Source organism: Rhineura floridana, chromosome 21 (assembly GCF_030035675.1).
Source record: "Rhineura floridana isolate rRhiFlo1 chromosome 21, rRhiFlo1.hap2, whole genome shotgun sequence".
Taxonomy (NCBI): domain Eukaryota; kingdom Metazoa; phylum Chordata; class Lepidosauria; order Squamata; family Rhineuridae; genus Rhineura; species Rhineura floridana.
In genome coordinates, this window is record NC_084500.1 from 13,205,022 (window position 1) to 13,222,141 (window position 17,120).

General features: G+C 46.3%; 1 long non-coding RNA gene across 1 annotated transcript in view; it reads left to right on the forward strand.

Annotated features, from left to right (window-relative positions):
* Positions 1 to 17,120, forward strand: part of LOC133374258 (uncharacterized) — a 54,791-nt gene that overhangs the window by 32,914 nt on the left and 4,757 nt on the right. The gene's annotated exons all lie outside the window — the stretch shown is intronic.

Here is a 17,120-nt window from a genome sequence, read left to right on the forward strand (position 1 = left end):
AGTCAAAGCTTCTCCAGCTGTTTTTTTTCCTATTTTTAATTTTTAAAGGCACCGAGATGTGACGGCTCTTTGACAAACATGATTGGTGGGAGATTAATTTGAGCCAACGTCTGTTAAGGGCTCATCTGTGTTTGCAACGCACCCCCACCCACCCACCCCCACCAGCCAGCCCCGGGAGGACCTCTCGACCTTGCTGTGTTGAAGCGATGGATGGCAAATGATCAATAAATCGATCAATCCCTCTGGGCCTTGGCCCTGTGACGTAGGAACTTAGGAAGCTGCCATTTACTGAGTCAGACCACTGGTCCATCTGTTGGACCGGCAGCAGCTCTGCAGGGTTCCAGACAGCCTTATCCGGAGGGACCTTCTGCATGCAGGACAGATGCTTTAGCATCTGTGGCCCTCCAGCTGTTGTTGGGCTCCACATCCCCTCGGCCCCAGCCGGTGTGCCCAATGGCTAGAGGTAATGGCAGCTGTGGTCCATCAGCTTCTGGAGGGCCCCAGATTCTCCACGTGAAAGGAGTGAAATGCTCTGTGGACATAGGAAACCGCCTTATGCGGAGTCAGAATCCTTTGGTCCATCTTGCTCAGGGCTGTCTGCGCTGACTGGAAGCAGCTCTCTAGGGTTTCAGGCAGTGGCCTCTCCCAGCCCTACCTGGAGCTGCCAGGGATTGAACCCGGAACCTCCGGCATGCAAAGCAGATGCTTTGCTGCTCAGCTGCAGTCTCTCCCCAGAGTGGATTTCTCCGAGCCCAGGAGGTGAAAGGGCGATGTTTCAGCTGTTGTTTCCAGTTGCTCTGCCGGTGGTGGTGATCAGGATGGCGGCATCAGTTATAGTGCACAGCAGGTAGAGATTCGTTATAACTTAAAACTATGCAAGTGGGGTCTGCAACCGCAACAAAATGTTGCAGTGTGGAGTTCTCCTTTGCAGGATGCCAGCCAGCCATGCCCTTCTTCACACTGCATCTCCCACCCTCAGCCAGCTTTCTGTGCCCATTGATCATGGTTTGTTTTGGGGGCAGGTTGCCTCTTTTGCCCCCTTAAAGATTTTTTGTTCTCCTGCTAACCTTGGGGTTCCGCCTGTGACTGTTGACAGGCCTGGCGCCAGAGGGCAGCCGGGTTGGGCACTGGCCCGAGGGCCCAGGAACTCACAGGGGCCCTGGGCCTGGCACTCCTTCCACTGCCTGTCTTTCTTGCAGCGTGGGCCCACCGGCACCGCTATCGCCTTCACCTCCTCTGCGCTCGGCCGCCTGTCCCTGCAGCAGATGGAGGCTCTGGGTGCTCCACTGAGAGCCCTTCCACAGCCCCTGCCACCAGAAACACATCTGGCCTCCATGGTGCGGGAACCTTTGCCTTATGGACACTTGTGGTCACACACATAGAGGAGGGCCGCGATCTCGATCGTCCCAGAGTGCAGGACATGGAATAATGGGCTCAAGTTGCAGGAAGCCAGATTTCGACTGAACATCAGGAAAATCTTCCTAACTGTTAGAGCCATACGACAATGGAGCCAATTACCTAGAGAGGTAGTGGGCTTTCCGACACTGGAGGCAGCTGGACAGCCATCTGTCAGGAATGCTTTGATTTGGATTCCTGCATTGAGCAGGTGGTTGGTCTTCATGGCCTTATAGGCCCCTTCCAACTCTGCTATTCTATGATTCTATGTAGCTGCTGCGCGAGGCACCATGGGAGAGTGAGGTGAAGTTTCCTGTGGCACGGACGCTGCTTCTGAGGGGCAGGGCCTGATGTGTCCCGTAGGGAGGGGACGAGGGGTCCATTGTGCTACCTTCCTTGTGTGTGTGTGTGTTGGGGTGATATCCACACCATGCATTTGAAGCACTCTTATCTCTCTTTAACCATCATGGCTTCCCTCAAAGAATCCTGAGAACTGTCATTCGTTAAAGGTGCTGAGAGTTGTTAGGAGACCCCTGTTCCCCTCCCAGAGCTACAATTCCCAGAGTGGTTTAACTACCAGCCCTCCTTCCCAGGGAACTCTGGGTGTTATAGGTCTGGGAGGGATCTCGTTACCCAGGCGTGGGGAACCTTTGGCCCTCCAGGTGTTGCTGAGCTACAACTCCCGTCAGCCCCAGAAAACATGGCCAGTGGCCAGGGATGGTGGGGGTTGTAGTTCAGCAACATCTGGAGGGCCCAAAGGTTCCCCACACCTATCCTGACCATTTTCAGGAACGATGCAATTCACTGCCACGTTGTGATGACTGCTGGGTTGGATGGCTTTAGAGGGGGGGTGTCAGACAAATTCATGAAGGACGGAACTATCAATGACCACGTCACAATGGCTATTTTTTACCTCCACCGTCAGAGGAAGTATGCCTCTGAATGCTTGTTGCTGGGAATCATAAGCAGGGAGGGCGCTGTTGGACTCGGGTCCTGCTTGCGGGCTTCCCATGGGGGCATCTGGTTGGCCGCTGAGAGAACAGGATGCTGGACTAGATTTTATTTGTTTATTTATTGCATTTATATACCGCCCCATAGCCGAAGCTCTCTGGGCAGTTTACAACAATTAAAAACATTAAAAACAAATATACAAATTTAAAAACACATTTTTAAAAACAATTTAAAAACACATGCTAAAATGCTTGGGAGAAGAGGAAAGTCTTGACCTGGCGCCGAAAAGATAACAGTGTTGGCTCCAGACGCACCTCGTCAGGGGCATCATTCCATAATTTGGGGGCCACCACTGAGAAGGCCCCCTCTCCCTTGTTGCCATCCTCCGAGCTTCCCTCGTAGTGTAGATGGGCCTTTGGCCTGATCCAGTAGATAGGCCCTCCTTATGTTCTGCAGGGATCAAGTTCTAAAGCTGAGAAACGGTCCCAAGATTTTGTCTCTGCGGGACTTTGTGCCTTTTCAAAATGTTTAAAGGGCCCTGGCAGCTTCCTTACTTGCACCCTCAGCAGTTTCAAATAAGACCTCTGTGTAAGGTTGCCGTCCAACAGGAATTTTACAGGCTGGATAGAATTTCACCCCTCCGGGCCAGCTGCCAAGACGAGACAGGCTGGTGTTGGGTATGTGTGCGTGAGTGCTCATTCTAAGAATCCTCATTCCTCATCAGTTCCATTCAGGAAAGAACTTTGTAGGCGCTTAAGAAGCTGCCTTATATCAAGTCAGACCAGTGGTCCATCTAGCTCAGTATTGTCTACACTGACTGGCAGCAGCTCTCCAGCGTTTCAGACTGGGGGCATTCCCAGCCCAGCCTAGGATCCAACATGGGACCTTCTACATGCAAAGCAGATGCTCTGCCGCTGAGCCACAGCTGACATCAGCCCTGCAGAGGTGTCAAAATAATTTCTGAGGTCATGCAAGGCAGACCTGTATTATTCTTCCCATAATAATGTCGGGCTGAGGAAATAATTGCTTGCTCAAGTCAAGGCCACCTCGTGAGGTCAGGGCCGAGATGAGTCTCGAACCCAGGGCTTCCTGGTTCACAGCCTGGCCTTGTGAGCCACAAATGATCCGCTGTGATGTCATCAGTCACATGAGGCTGTCTGTGTATCGAAGCACACACAGAAGTGGTGTGTGTGTAAAACCATGGGGGAGTGGGAAGTAGAATGGCATATCTTTGAAAAGGGCAGGAGTGACCGGCTGGCTGGGACCCTAAACAGAAGTGCTCCACGCTGCAACATTTTGTTGCAGGTCCTGCTTGTTGTAATCATTAATAGTAGCAATAATGCCTTCTTGGTTACAAAGTGCTTTATATCATAGAATCATAGAATAGTAGAGTTGGAAGGGGCCTATAAGGCCATCGAGTCCAGTCCCCTGCTCAATGCAGGAATCCCACTTAAAGCATATACAGTATCTTGCAGTCGTTCTTATAAGGAAGCCCAGAATGATTTCCCCCTTATTGCAGATTGCGATGGTGGTGGGAAGGCCGCACAGTGAGTTGAGGTCATTGTTTTAACCAGGGGCTTCTTGGTGGACGGTTCAGTCTCCTCCAGATAGGCACCTGCCAACAGGTTCATGACACCTGCTGTCAGTCACAGGGTGCACTTGTCAATGTTGCGATGCCGGGCTCTGCCTTTCCCCAGATTAAAGGGAGGCCAACGGCGAGGTTTGGAAACTGGAGAGGGACTGGGTTGACGGGTTACTGCATCCTCTTATGCCCTTGGATGAATCACTGGCTCCAGACCAATGACGCCAGCCTTCTGTTGCTCGTACCATGCATAGAATGCGGCCGGACCAGTTTGCCGGTTAGTTGGAAGAGCAAGCATCCGGGTATCAGGTTTGCACTGGCTGATACCATTAATGCTTTACCTCTTGGGAAAACCTCAGGGCTTATTATTACGGGGGGAGGAGGAATGAGTACTGAGGACCAGCGACTCTGTCAGTTTCAGTTTCGCTCATTTTCTCATTTTTATTTCTTGTTTGTTCATTTAACAAAAAGCTTGGAAGTTGTTTAAAAACACTATATTAGAAGCTCAAGTGGAGTGCATACCGCAGATCAGAAAAGGTACCGCCAGGGCCAAGAAGATGCCAGCATGGTTAACGAGCAAAGTCAAGGAAGCTCTTAGAGGCAAAAAGTCTTCCTTCAGAAAATGGAAGTCTTGTCCGAATGAAGAAAATAAAAAGGAACACAAACTCTGGCAAAAGAAATGCAAGAAGACAATAAGGGATGCTAAAAAAGAATTTGAGGAGCACATTGCTAAGAACATAAAAACCAACAACAAAAAATTCTATAAATACATTCAAAGCAGGAGACCATCTAGGGAGACGATTGGACCCTTGGATGATAAGGGAGTCAAAGGTGTACTAAAGAACGATAAGGAGATTGCAGAGAAGCTAAATGAATTCTTTGCATCTGTCTTCACAGTGGAAGATATAGGGCAGATCCCTGAACCTGAACTAACATTTGCAGGAAGGGATTCTGAGGAACTGAGACAAATAGTGGTAACGAGAGAGGAAGTTCTAAGCTTAATGGACAATATAAAAACTGACAAATCACCGGGCCCGGATGGCATCCACCCGAGAGTTCTCAAAGATCTCAAATGTGAAATTGCTGATCTGCTAACTAAAATATGTAACTTGTCCCTCGGGTCCTCCTCTGTGCCTGAGGACTGGAAAGTGGCCAATGTAACGCCAATCTTCAAAAAGGGATCCAGAGGGGATCCCGGAAATTACAGGCCAGTTAGCTTAACTTCTGTCCCTGGAAAACTGGTAGAAAGTATTATTAAAGCTAGATTAACTAAGCACATAGAAGAACAAGCCTTGCTGAAGCAGAGCCAGCATGGCTTCTGCAAGGGAAAGTCCTGTCTCAGTAACCTATTAGAATTCTTTGAGAGTGTCAACAAGCATATAGATAGAGGTGATCCAGTGGACATAGTGTACTTAGACTTTCAAAAAGCGTTTGACAAGGTACCTCACCAAAGGCTTCTGAGGAAGCTTAGCAGTCATGGAATAAGAGGAGAGGTCCTCTTGTGGATAAGGAATTGGTTAAGAAGCAGAAAGCAGAGAGTAGGAATAAACGGACAGTTCTCCCAATGGAGGGCTGTAGAAAGTGGAGTCCCTCAAGGATCGGTATTGGGACCTGTACTTTTCAACTTGTTCATTAATGACCTAGAATTAGGAGTGAGCAGTGAAGTGGCCAAGTTTGCTGATGACACTAAATTGTTCAGGGTTGTTAAAACAAAAAGGGATTGTGAAGAGCTCCAAAAAGATCTCTCCAAACTGAGTGAATGGGCAGAAAAATGGCAAATGCAATTCAATATAAACAAGTGTAAAATTATGCATATTGGAGCAAAAAATCTGAATTTCACATATACGCTCATGGGGTCTGAACTGGCGGTGACCGACCAGGAGAGAGACCTCGGGGTTGTAGTGGACAGCACGATGAAAATGTCGACCCAGTGTGCGGCAGCTGTGAAAAAGGCAAATTCCATGCTAGCGATAATTAGGAAAGGTATTGAAAATAAAACAGCCGATATCATAATGCCGTTGTATAAATCTATGGTGCGGCCGCATTTGGAATACTGTGTACAGTTCTGGTCGCCTCATCTCAAAAAGGATATTATAGAGTTGGAAAAGGTTCAGAAGAGGGCAACCAGAATGATCAAGGGGATGGAGCGACTCCCTTACGAGGAAAGGTTGCAGTATTTGGGGCTTTTTAGTTTAGAGAAAAGGCGGGTCAGAGGAGACATGATAGAAGTGTATCAAATTATGCATGGCATTGAGAAAGTGGATAGAGAAAAGTTCTTCTCCCTCTCTCATAATACTAGAACTCGTGGACATTCAAAGAAGCTGAATGTTGGAAGATTCAGGACAGACAAAAGGAAGTACTTCTTTACTCAGCGCATAGTTAAACTATGGAATTTGCTCCCACAAGATGCAGTAATGGCCACCAGCTTGGATGGCTTTAAAAGAAGATTAGACCAATTCATGGAGGACAGGGCTATCAATGGCTACTAGCCGTGATGGCTGTGCTGTGCCACCCTAGTCAGAGGCAGCCTCAGGAGGGGAGAGTGTTCTTGCACTCGGGTCCTGCTTGCGGGCTTCCCCCAGGCACCTGGTTGGCCACTGTGAGAACAGGATGCTGGACTAGATGGGCCACTGGCCTGATCCAGCAGGCTCTTCTTATGTTCTTATGTTCTTAAACACTACTTGATTGCAGAAAATCTCTAAGTGGCTTACAAAAAAGCATTACTGTAAACCGCCCGGAGAGCTTCGGCTATGAGGCTGTGTACAAGTATAATAAATAAATACATAAATGATAATTACAACTGTCAATAAAAACAGTTAAAAGCAAATAATTTAAAACATTTTAAAAAAGGATCTAAAGCAACAGTAGACTAAAAGAGTTGAAAGCACATCAGCATCTGTGTGTCTGGATAGATAGACTATAAGCAAAGGTGCCTGCCTGATGTCAATAAGCAGTGAGTTGCAAAGCGTAGGTGCTGCCACAGTGAAAGATCAATGTCTTACAAGTGCGTAACGAGTATTATGTAGTACCTGTAACAGGGCCAATTCCACAGATTGAAGCGACCGAGTGTGCCCTTATGGGGTAAGGTGGTTCTGCAAGTGAACTGGCCCCAATCTGCGAAGGCTTTATATACCAATAGGAACACCATTTTTTCCAATCTTACACTCAGTTTTCTCCATATTTCCCTATCAGTTTGCTTTTGATTTATTTTTCTAAAGTCCTCATGAGAATTCAACAGCACTTTGGTATGAAATTCTCTCAACGTGCATATTTTTCTGTACCATTTCCCATAACATCCAGACATTTACAAAGCTATTTCCCCTAATGTAATGCATTTTTGTACCTTCTTTTCACGAATATATGCGCACTTTACCCTAGTATGTGCATTGCCGTGTGAATTTCGAAGGATGGCTGAGTTTCGGTTTGTATATCGTTTCAGAAAGTGCAAATGATGTTGGTTCACCTTTAAGTGCAAATGGAAGCAAATTTCTCCTTCATCCTTACTGAGAACTCAAAAATCGAAGCTTCTTATGCTGGTGGATGATGGATGGGTGAGAAATCAACCTGTGCAGCAGCACAGCGGCGTCACTGGGGCGGTGCAGCAGGTGCGGGCTGCACTGGGTGACACCACCAGATGGGGGTGACACCCAGAGCTGCCCCCCCAGGCATCGCCTAGGCACCAATGAGAGTCTTCGCATGGCCGGCTGCCTTCTTTGGCTGCTAGAGAAGACAATGAGGCGGCGGCGCGCTCCCAGGCCTTGTCGTTCGGCCGCGCGCTCCTAGAGGCCGCGGGTGTGTGATCGCTCAAGAGTCTGAGAGAGAAGGCGCTGCAGGCCGCACTGGGTGACACCAACCCTAGTGATGTCACTGCAGCAGCAAAAGGCCCCAACATAGGCCCCCTCCAGACTGGTGTGTTTTTTGCAGGTGTATTCTAGAACACAACAGTGCATTACTGGTGGATTTACACTGGACCGTCTGCATATCATTCCGCTGTATTATTTGTTCTGTGACGCTTTCCCAATATTACGCCATTATTACCATCAGGAGGGGCACTCCTGCAGTGGAGTAAATGAAAGGAGGACAATTGTTTTTTTTAAAAAAAAAATTAAATTGTGTTTTTTATTTTTTTGTGTGTTTTAAAATTTGTTTTTATTGTTTTTAATTGCTGTAAACCACCCAGAGTGCGTCAGCTATGGGGCGGTATATAAATGTAATAAATAAATAAACCCCATTTGTGGTATAGGAAGTTGGAGGATTTCAGCAGGAAGCCACAGGACGTGCACTGATTTAGAAATGAAGCAGTATGTCCACCCCGAAACATTGCAGGCACAAACAGTGTTGAAATCGGGACCACATGTAGCCTTCCAGATACCATCATGAGCACAAATGATTTATGAATACCCAATAAAAAGGATATCTGGAGGGGCCCAGAGTAGGGATGGAGTTCCCTACATGGTTCTGATCCGCTTGCATTCCAGTAGTCCGTTGCTTGATCCCGATCCGCCCTTTTTTTGTTCCTGCTTGCTCTCGCACTTGCTGGTTGGATCTGCTGTATATGTGTTTGGGTGATTTGATCCATGGTGGGGGTTTTTTGGGTGGCCAAAATTTCGTATTATCAACGTAGATACTTATGTAAATGACAACAGTATTTGACATGGTTTTTTGGCAGCGGGAATAACATTGTGTAATTTTTAGGTTGTTTACAGATCATAGTGTTCCACGTGGGTTTTTTTGGCAGCAGGAAAACAGTAATCATAACTGCAGTTACAAATGCAGCACCTGTGATTATGAAAATAACTCAGTGTAAAATAGGGGGAAAAGTTTGAAAGAATGAATTCTTGCCGATTTGCAGCCATGACTGCAAAATCTGTGCCGATTACAGCTGCGTCTCGCAGCAAAAAATGCCGGCCCAAAAAGGATGGTGAACTATTGAATTCAGCTGGAATCCTGTGCCAGGTCAAATTTAGTGGATATTCTGCCCCATCTCTAGCCCAGTGTCACATTTGACTTCAGAAGAGGAAATGTCTCCAAAATGAAGGGATTGGCTGGGGTGCACGTGGGGGAAATTGAAAGGCAAAGTCAAGAGGGTGAAACTCTCTCCGGAATGCTTGGTGGTTAGACAAAACAGAAGCTCAAGTAGAATATATATATCTCAGACCAGGAAAAGTACCAGTAAGTTCAAGAGGTCGCCGGCGTGGTTAACTGGCAGAGTCTAGGAAGCTATTTGAGGCAAGAAGGTTTCTTTCAAATGTGGTGAACAAAAAAGGAACACAAGCAGACAAGAAGGAATGCAGTAATAACAAAAAATTGAGGAACATATCGCTTAAAGCATTAGGAAAGGAGTTGCAAATGCAGCACCCCTGCAGTGGTGTCTTGAGGTCTTACCCTGGCACCCACAAAGCCTGTGAGTCTCCTCCATCTCACTCACTTGGTCATGCAGCAGTGGTGCGAATGGTTACCTTTTTCTCCCTTGAAAAACACGTAGAGCTGAAGAAGGAAGTTGGAAGTGTGCCTCTCTTTCCCACTTCCTCTTTCAGCTCTGTGTGCTTTTCAAGGAGGCTCAGATTATTTTTATGGGATTTGACTTTTACCCAGATCCCTTGGAAAAGCTAAATGTGTGCATGCAGGCACTTTCTTTCTGATTTGGGAGAGAAGTGGCCATATGGGGTGATGTCCATGGCAGTCACTCAAAAACCCAAATGTTCCCATGTGCCTAAAAAGGTTGGCGACCCCCTGCATTAAGACCACAAACAAAAATTATTTAAACGCATCAGAAGCAGGAAACCTGCTAAGGGAAGGCAGCTGAGTCACAGTACAACAAAGGAGATCAAGGTGTGCTCAAGGAGAATAAGGAAATTGCAGAGAAGCTGGATGAATTCTTTGTGTTTGTCTTCACTGTGGAAGATGGAAGGCAATTACCTATACCTCAACTAGGGGGATGGGGAGAAATTAGATACAGTTCACATTTTACGAAACAATACATGAACCAGAACACATCCGTCTTTCAAAATTTGCACTTCTCTGAATTTTGTAGTGCAGTTCAACCAAGTAACGTCTACAAGATGCATATCCTAGGGGGAAATGTGCATGTATTAGTGAAAACAACATACAAAAATGCATTGTGTTGGGGAAAATTGCTTTGCAGACGTGTATATTAGGGAAAATTACATATAAACCGGTGTGTATTTTTATTTATTTATTTATTGCACTTTTATACCGCCCCGTAGCCGAAGCTCTCTGGGCAGTTTACAGCAATCAAAAACATTAAAAGAAATACACAATTTAAAACACATCTTTTAAAAACAATTTAAAGCACAATTTTAAAATTTAAAACAATATAAAAACAATTTGATATTAAGAGAAATTCGCACTAAAATGCGGATGGATTTTCATGATGGCTTAAAAAAAAAAATTGGCAACTGGTGTGGAACTTAAGATAGGGAAAATGAGAAAATGAAATCGATACATTCACCCATCCCTAGCCTGAACTGACTTTTTCAGGAAGAGAGTCCGACACCCTGTGACAAAAAATGGTGACTTCCTAAGATTTCTCAGCGAGTGAAGTTTGACAACTTACAAGTTTAACAAACCACCAAGTATGGGTGGTGCTGCCCGAGAGAGTGCCACCTCTCCTCATTCTCGAACCCCGGGCTCATCAGTAAATGAAGCTGGATGTTGGAAGATTTAGGACAGACAAATGAAAGGATTTCCTCACGCCGCGCAGAGATAAACTCAGGGAATTTGCTACCACATGAGGTAGGGTTGGCCACCAACTTGGACGGCTTTACAGGGGGATTAGAGAGATTCGTAGAGGATAAGGCTTTCAACGGCTATTAGTCACAATGGCTAATGTGCTCTACCTCCCCTGTCGGAGGCAGTATGACTCTGAATGCCGAGCTGATGGAAATTGCAGGTGGGGAGAGTGCGGTTGCACTCAGGCTTTGCTTGTGGGTTTACCAGAAGAGGCATCGGATTAGCCACTGGGAGTCTGAGAGAACAGGAGACCGGTCTGATCCAGTAGGGCTCATCTTAATGTACACTTCCACCTTCCCCTCCTTTATCAATGAGATTTATCACAGTGCTCAAGTCTGGGCCCATTGACAAATGTGGTTCTTGCACGAGATTGAGATAGCACACACCCGCCCCGGGGCATGGCACCGCTCGCTGAGGTGTAGTTGGTGCTTATTAGAGCTCTGCACAAAAACGCTGACCTTGCTCTGTTGTCTGAGCTGAAAATTATATGCGTGCAAAGTGTTTCCCCTTTGGTATGTTCCTCCACTTAGAGAGGGCTGTGCGAGGGTGTGTAGAAGCAAGCCTACTGCGCAGGCATCCCATTTATGACCGTTGCTCCACCCACTTTTGCAACTGGCCCCGCCAACCACTGGCATGCAGCCTCCACGTAAATCTTGCCTTCTGCACAGTAAGCTAGTTTCTGTATGTAGTCCCACACCCGTCTTTATCCTTCAGACGGGCAAGCCACATTCCAACCAGGCAAAAGCACTCAAGGAGGGTGCAAAGTAGAGCTGGTAAAGGGTGTGGCCTGGGGAGATGGGGGTGTAGCTGAGGAGGAGGTGTAGCCTGGGGAGAGTCCCACAGGGCTGCTTTAGCCCCCCCCCAGCCTAAAGCTCTCAACCTTAGGCCTAACCAATCCCACAGGGCTGTTGCGAGGTTGTGCTTGCTGCTAATTAGCTACCAGACGAAGTTCAAGGACCTGGTTTTGGTGGATCAAGCTCTGTACAGCTTGGGATCAGGAGACCTGAAAGATTGTCTCATCGCTTTTGTATCAAGTTGATCCCTGGGCTCTGCAGGCAAAGGCCTCCTACAGATACCATCTTATCAGCAGGGACCGTTCCACATGATATAGGAACCGGGCCTTTCGTGTGGTGGCACCTATCTGTTGGAATTCCCTCTCCATTAGAGGTCTTTTTGGTGCCTACTGAAAACCTTCCTTTTCCAACAAGCCTTTCAAGTAGAGTCCTGGATCCCAGTCTGCATCAGTGTTGGAATTGTTTTTAGATGTTTTAATTGGAAGGGCGGGATGTAAATTTAATAAATAAATGTGTGGGGGGGATAATGACATACAGCATGTGGCAACTGGCAGTCAAAAGGCCAAATCTGCCCTCTGCTCCCCTCCCCCAGCGGTGCCACCTGGGCTCTTGCAATTTTGCCGATTGCCCCAAGTCAAGAGGGGCCATTTGTCATGTTGGGGGGGGGGGCTGTGGGTTCCAGGGCTCTGTTTTGTCAGTGCCTTGTCACACTTGTTTTCCAAGGTAGCAAATTCCTGAGCCAGAGGTTTAGGGTTAGATTTGGCGGGATTTTAGCCAGAAAACCTCTGACGCCCTGTTTTTCCCTTTTACTGCCAGCGCAGTAAGTCCTGTCTGTGCAGGCCTGCTGACTCACGTTGAGAGGGTTCTGTGTCGCAACGATTAAAAATGATTGAGAAAGCCATATGGTAGAAGCGACGTCACTTGCCTGTGTTTGTTTTGTTTAGAATTGAGCAGTATGTGGGATCTGGAGAAGGCTTCTTTGCGCCTTGCCTTAGCCAATGTTTTCTCCTATCACATCTCCCCCCCTCCCCAAAGTTACATATTTATTTATTACATTTGTATCCCACCTTTCCTCCAAGGAGCTCAAGGTGGTGTACCACCATGGTTCTCCCCCTCCCCATTTTATCCTCACAACAACCCTGTGAGGTAGGTTAAGCTGAGAGGCAGTGACTGGCCCCAAGGTCACTCAGCGAGCTCCATGGCCGAGCGGGGATTTGAACCCTGGTTGCCCAGGTCCCAGTCTGACACTCTAACCACTACACCACACTGGCTCTCTTAAAATCTTAAGAGAACAATAAGCAAATGAATGCATATTTTGTAGCAAATACAGTGAGAGTGTTTTGTGCTTATAGGTATATTTATTTATTCATTCCAGATATTTTATACACTGCTCAAATCTTCACAATTTCTAAGCTGTGTACATAAACATTTAAAAAACAAAAGCCATACAAACAATAATTAAAATAATTGTAAAAAAACCAGAAAACTATCTTTAAAATGTCTTCTAGGGTTGGGAAATCTATAAAGGTGGGTCGTAGCTCAGTGGTAAAGCATTTGTTTTGCATGCAGAAGACCCCAGGTTCAATTCCTGGCATCTTTAGGTAGGGCTGGGGAAAGATTTCCTGCCTGAAACTCTGGAGAGCCTCTGCCAGTCAGTGGGAACAGAACTAAGGTAGATGAACCAAAGGTCTGTTTTGATATAAGGGGGTTTCCTATGCGCCTAATTTCACCTCTTGTAGTGAGTTAGAGCAAAGCATTATGTGTGTGTGTGAATATGTATAATATGTGGAGATATATGTATATATATATATGAACTTAATTGTGATTAACAAAACAGAGGTTTTTGTTGTATTAACAAAACGTTTCAGCTTCCGCCTTCATCAGCTGCCAACATACAAATGCTGTTACCAAGGTGGCAGTTATAGAGCTTTGAGGATGGAATGCTCAGAGGGGCTTCATTTGCAGAAGCTAAGTACTGGTGGTACTGTCCGCCAGGGTCAGGCCATGTGGTGCCAATGTGTTCAGGGAGTAAATCCAAAAGTTCTCCCTTTTAGTCAGTGCTGCTGGATCTGCTGACATCTCTATCGCTGTAATGGAAAAGTCCAACAGGCTGTGACCCTCGATGTTAAAATGCTTTGCAACTAGTTGCTCCACTTTTTTTGGTCAAAATTGCCAACTTATGGTTCCTGAAGTGCGTGCGTAGATCAGTTGTGGTCTTTGTTATGTATTGAATATGACATCCTGGTCTTTTGCACTCGATGATGTAAACTATATTGCAGGACCTGGAGGTGATGTTCTGTTTGATGTAATATGTCCTGCCTGTCCTAGTGCTTGTAAAAGTAGCTGTCTCCCTGAGGTACACACAGGTGGTACAGCGTTTGGAGTGACAAGGATGAGACCCTGGCTTGGTGATCGGTGGCTTAAGCACAGCTCTCACCAACAGTCTGCGCAAATTAGGAGGTTGGCGAAATGCTACAACAGGAGGCCTGTTGATGACTCTAGCAAGATGTTCAGAGTTTGGCTGAACTATATATATAGTTTTCATTTGATTTCTTCTTCATGTATTGTAAAGAGCTATTCCCTTGGGTGTTTATGGTGCACAAGAATCACCAATGGTCATCTATGCTGGGGAGCATCCTGTAACTTGGACAAGGTTTGTGTGTGCATTTCCCCTCATTTGAGACAGCTGACGAGCCAAAAATAACTAAGGGCGCTTCCAGAGTGTTGGTATTTTCGAGTGGGATTCAATCACATATTGGCAAATTCAGGTTGTGTTATTACAATTGATTTGGTGCACTTGCGCAACAAACCCGCCTCTCCAAAAGGTAGGACTTATTGCGATAAGGAAAGTGATGGGGAAATGCTCATGAAAGTGTGGGATAACACTTGCTTCGATGCAACGTCGTGTGACCTCCCCGCAAACAAATCAGAATGAATGTTCATTAAATAGCCGACGTTGTCAAATCACCCGGCAAACAAATCAGGATGAATTCTCAATAAACAGCCAATGTTGTCTAACCTCCCTGCAAATGCTTAATATAAACAAGTCGCTTGGAAAGGACGTAACCTAGCTATGCGTTGGCAGCTGGTCTAATTAAAAAAAAAAGCATTATGGGCTAGTAACTTGTTAGTGAGGCTGTTCTGATGATGTTTGCTGTATAACATAATCCGGGCAGCAGAATCTGCCCTTTCTTGACATTTGTCTCTGGCTCTGGGCTGTGCAACAATCGTACTGTGAGATACGTTATTGTAGAAGCCATCAGCACTGGGGTGGGGAAGATCTCTCCATTTCTCTCATCTTTTTTAAAAATTATTTTTGTACAGCTTTGTTGTGCTCTGCTTAACAGCATGGTTCTGGACAAGAGCTCAGAGTTTTTTAAAAAAATAACCAGGGGACAATTTCAACATCACAAGGCAGACGAAAAAGGAAACAGCTCCAGACTGTTTCTGGTTTCCAGACGGAAGGCCTGGATAAACAGAGACAATGTTGGCTTGTGATATTTGGGGACATGCGCACTCTTTTTCTTTCAACCTCCCTCCCGTTATTTAAACCTTGCACATCTAGTGTTTGCCTTTCCCTGCTTCTGTAAAGTTTCTCATCTCAACCTTCACTGTCCTGTGTTGCCCAAATAGATTTTTTCTTTGCTATTCTTTTCCTATATGCTCTTGAGGTTAAAACCGGCACAATCTGTGCTAAAAAAGAGGGGGGAAAGCTGAAGACTTGTGCAGGTGCTCCACCTGCTTGCTTCCTTTTAAAAAATCATTTGACTTTTGGCCCAGGAGATAACGTTGATGGGTTTTTTGCTCTTGGGAGACCCCCGTCAAATGGGGGAAATCAAATGACCTGACTGTCACAGCTGGTTCCAAAGAGGTCAGCGCCTCCTTGCCTCTTCTCAAAAGGAAGGGCGGAGCGCCAGTTTGATCTCAGTGTGCTTTGCATGGTTGTCCATGCCTTGGTTCCTGAATCCTAACAGGTGGCAAATGGATCCAATCCTTGTGCTGAGGTCCTGATGCCCATCTCTCTCTTTCTTTTTTTCATAACTAGGGGGTTATTCAGCCTGATATTGGGCCAGGCCACTGGTCCACCTAGCTCAGTATTATCACGGTTCCCTCCAGATGTTGCTGGTTCAATCCCTGGTATCTCCAGGGAGGGCTGGGAAAGACTCCTGTCTGAAAATCCTGGAGAGCTGCTGCCCTTGTTTAGACAGCACTGAGCTAGATGCGCCAATGGTCTGGCTCAGTGTAGGCAGTTCCCTATGTTCCTAGGGGGTGAAGCACTAAGCCAAAGGTACCCAACTGTTTGGAAATCTAAGAAACTGTGGCGGGCATCACAAAATAACCATTTTACAGAAGAAAACTGATGATATTCAGGACCCCCCCCCCCAAAAAAGCCCAAATAAAGCACAGGGGAAAAAGCAGGCAACTCCCACTCACAATAAAAAATCTGAGGGTGCTGTGGTGCCCACGTGTACCACATTGGGAACCCCAGCACTAAGCTATTCATAGTCTCCCCCTCCCCCGAGTTCAAAATGGTACCTTAGTCTTCCTCCCTGCTGTCATCCTTACGTCTCAGCGATTTGTTGCCTGATCCAGCAGCCGTAGTTGGGGTGAACACCTCCTTTCCCGAGAGAGGCTTCCAGTGCCTTTTAAGGATGGCATAATGGGGCAAAATCAAAGAGGTATGGGCTTCTCCTCGTTCTTTTGGAAAAGATGTGTGTGCGGAATTGCCTTCCTACTGCATGACTATTAAGGGCACGAGAGCTCTGTTTGGAAAGGAGTTGCCGATTCTGTTAGCAGCCCTAATGACGGTGATGAAAACTTGATGACAAATACGCTATTCCGGGGCAGGAGAATCTAGTAAGCTTGCATGACCTTGAAGAACCACCTTTGTCAAGACTTTCCCCGGGAGATTCTGTACTGTCTTTTCCCTAGCAAAGCATAGCTTTCCATTCCCTCCTTGGCTAGTTTGGTGCTTTCCCTGCTTGAATTACAGTTCTCTGAGCCTGTTTGAAGTTCAGAGAAGGCACTCCTATGATTGTAGAATGTACCGTGGCTCAGCGGCAGGGCGCCTGCCGTGCATGCAGAAGGTCCCGGGTTCAGTCCTCAGTGGCATCTGCAGGTAGGGCTGGGATAGAAGCCTGGTCTGAAACCAGAGAGCCACTGCCAGTCAGTGCAGACAATACTGAGCTAGATGGGCCAATGGGCAGCTTCCTGTCTTACTGGATATTTAAGTTTATTAAGTTGAATTGCAGGGCTGGAGGCCAACGGAAGTAATACAGTAAAAATACAATACAAACATGATATAAATACAATAATTTATAATCAAACAAGGGGAATTAAAAACGTGCCTAAATGATATTTGTTGAGGCAATGTGATTTGCCCGAAGTTTTCTGGCTGCTATTATAAAAAGGGATACATTATGGGTTACTTCTCGGATATGGTCAGCCATTAAGAAAATAATTTTTTCATCAGGTGAGATAAGCCAGGGAATGTCTAGCCATTTCTTAAGGAATCTAGATCTTGGTTGGATATATATTGGGCAATAGAGCAATACATGAGGGAGGTCCTCCAGTGTTGGGTTACTGGATATTATGGGAAGTGTATTATGGAGAAGGGCCAGATCTCAGTGTTAGAGCATCTCCTT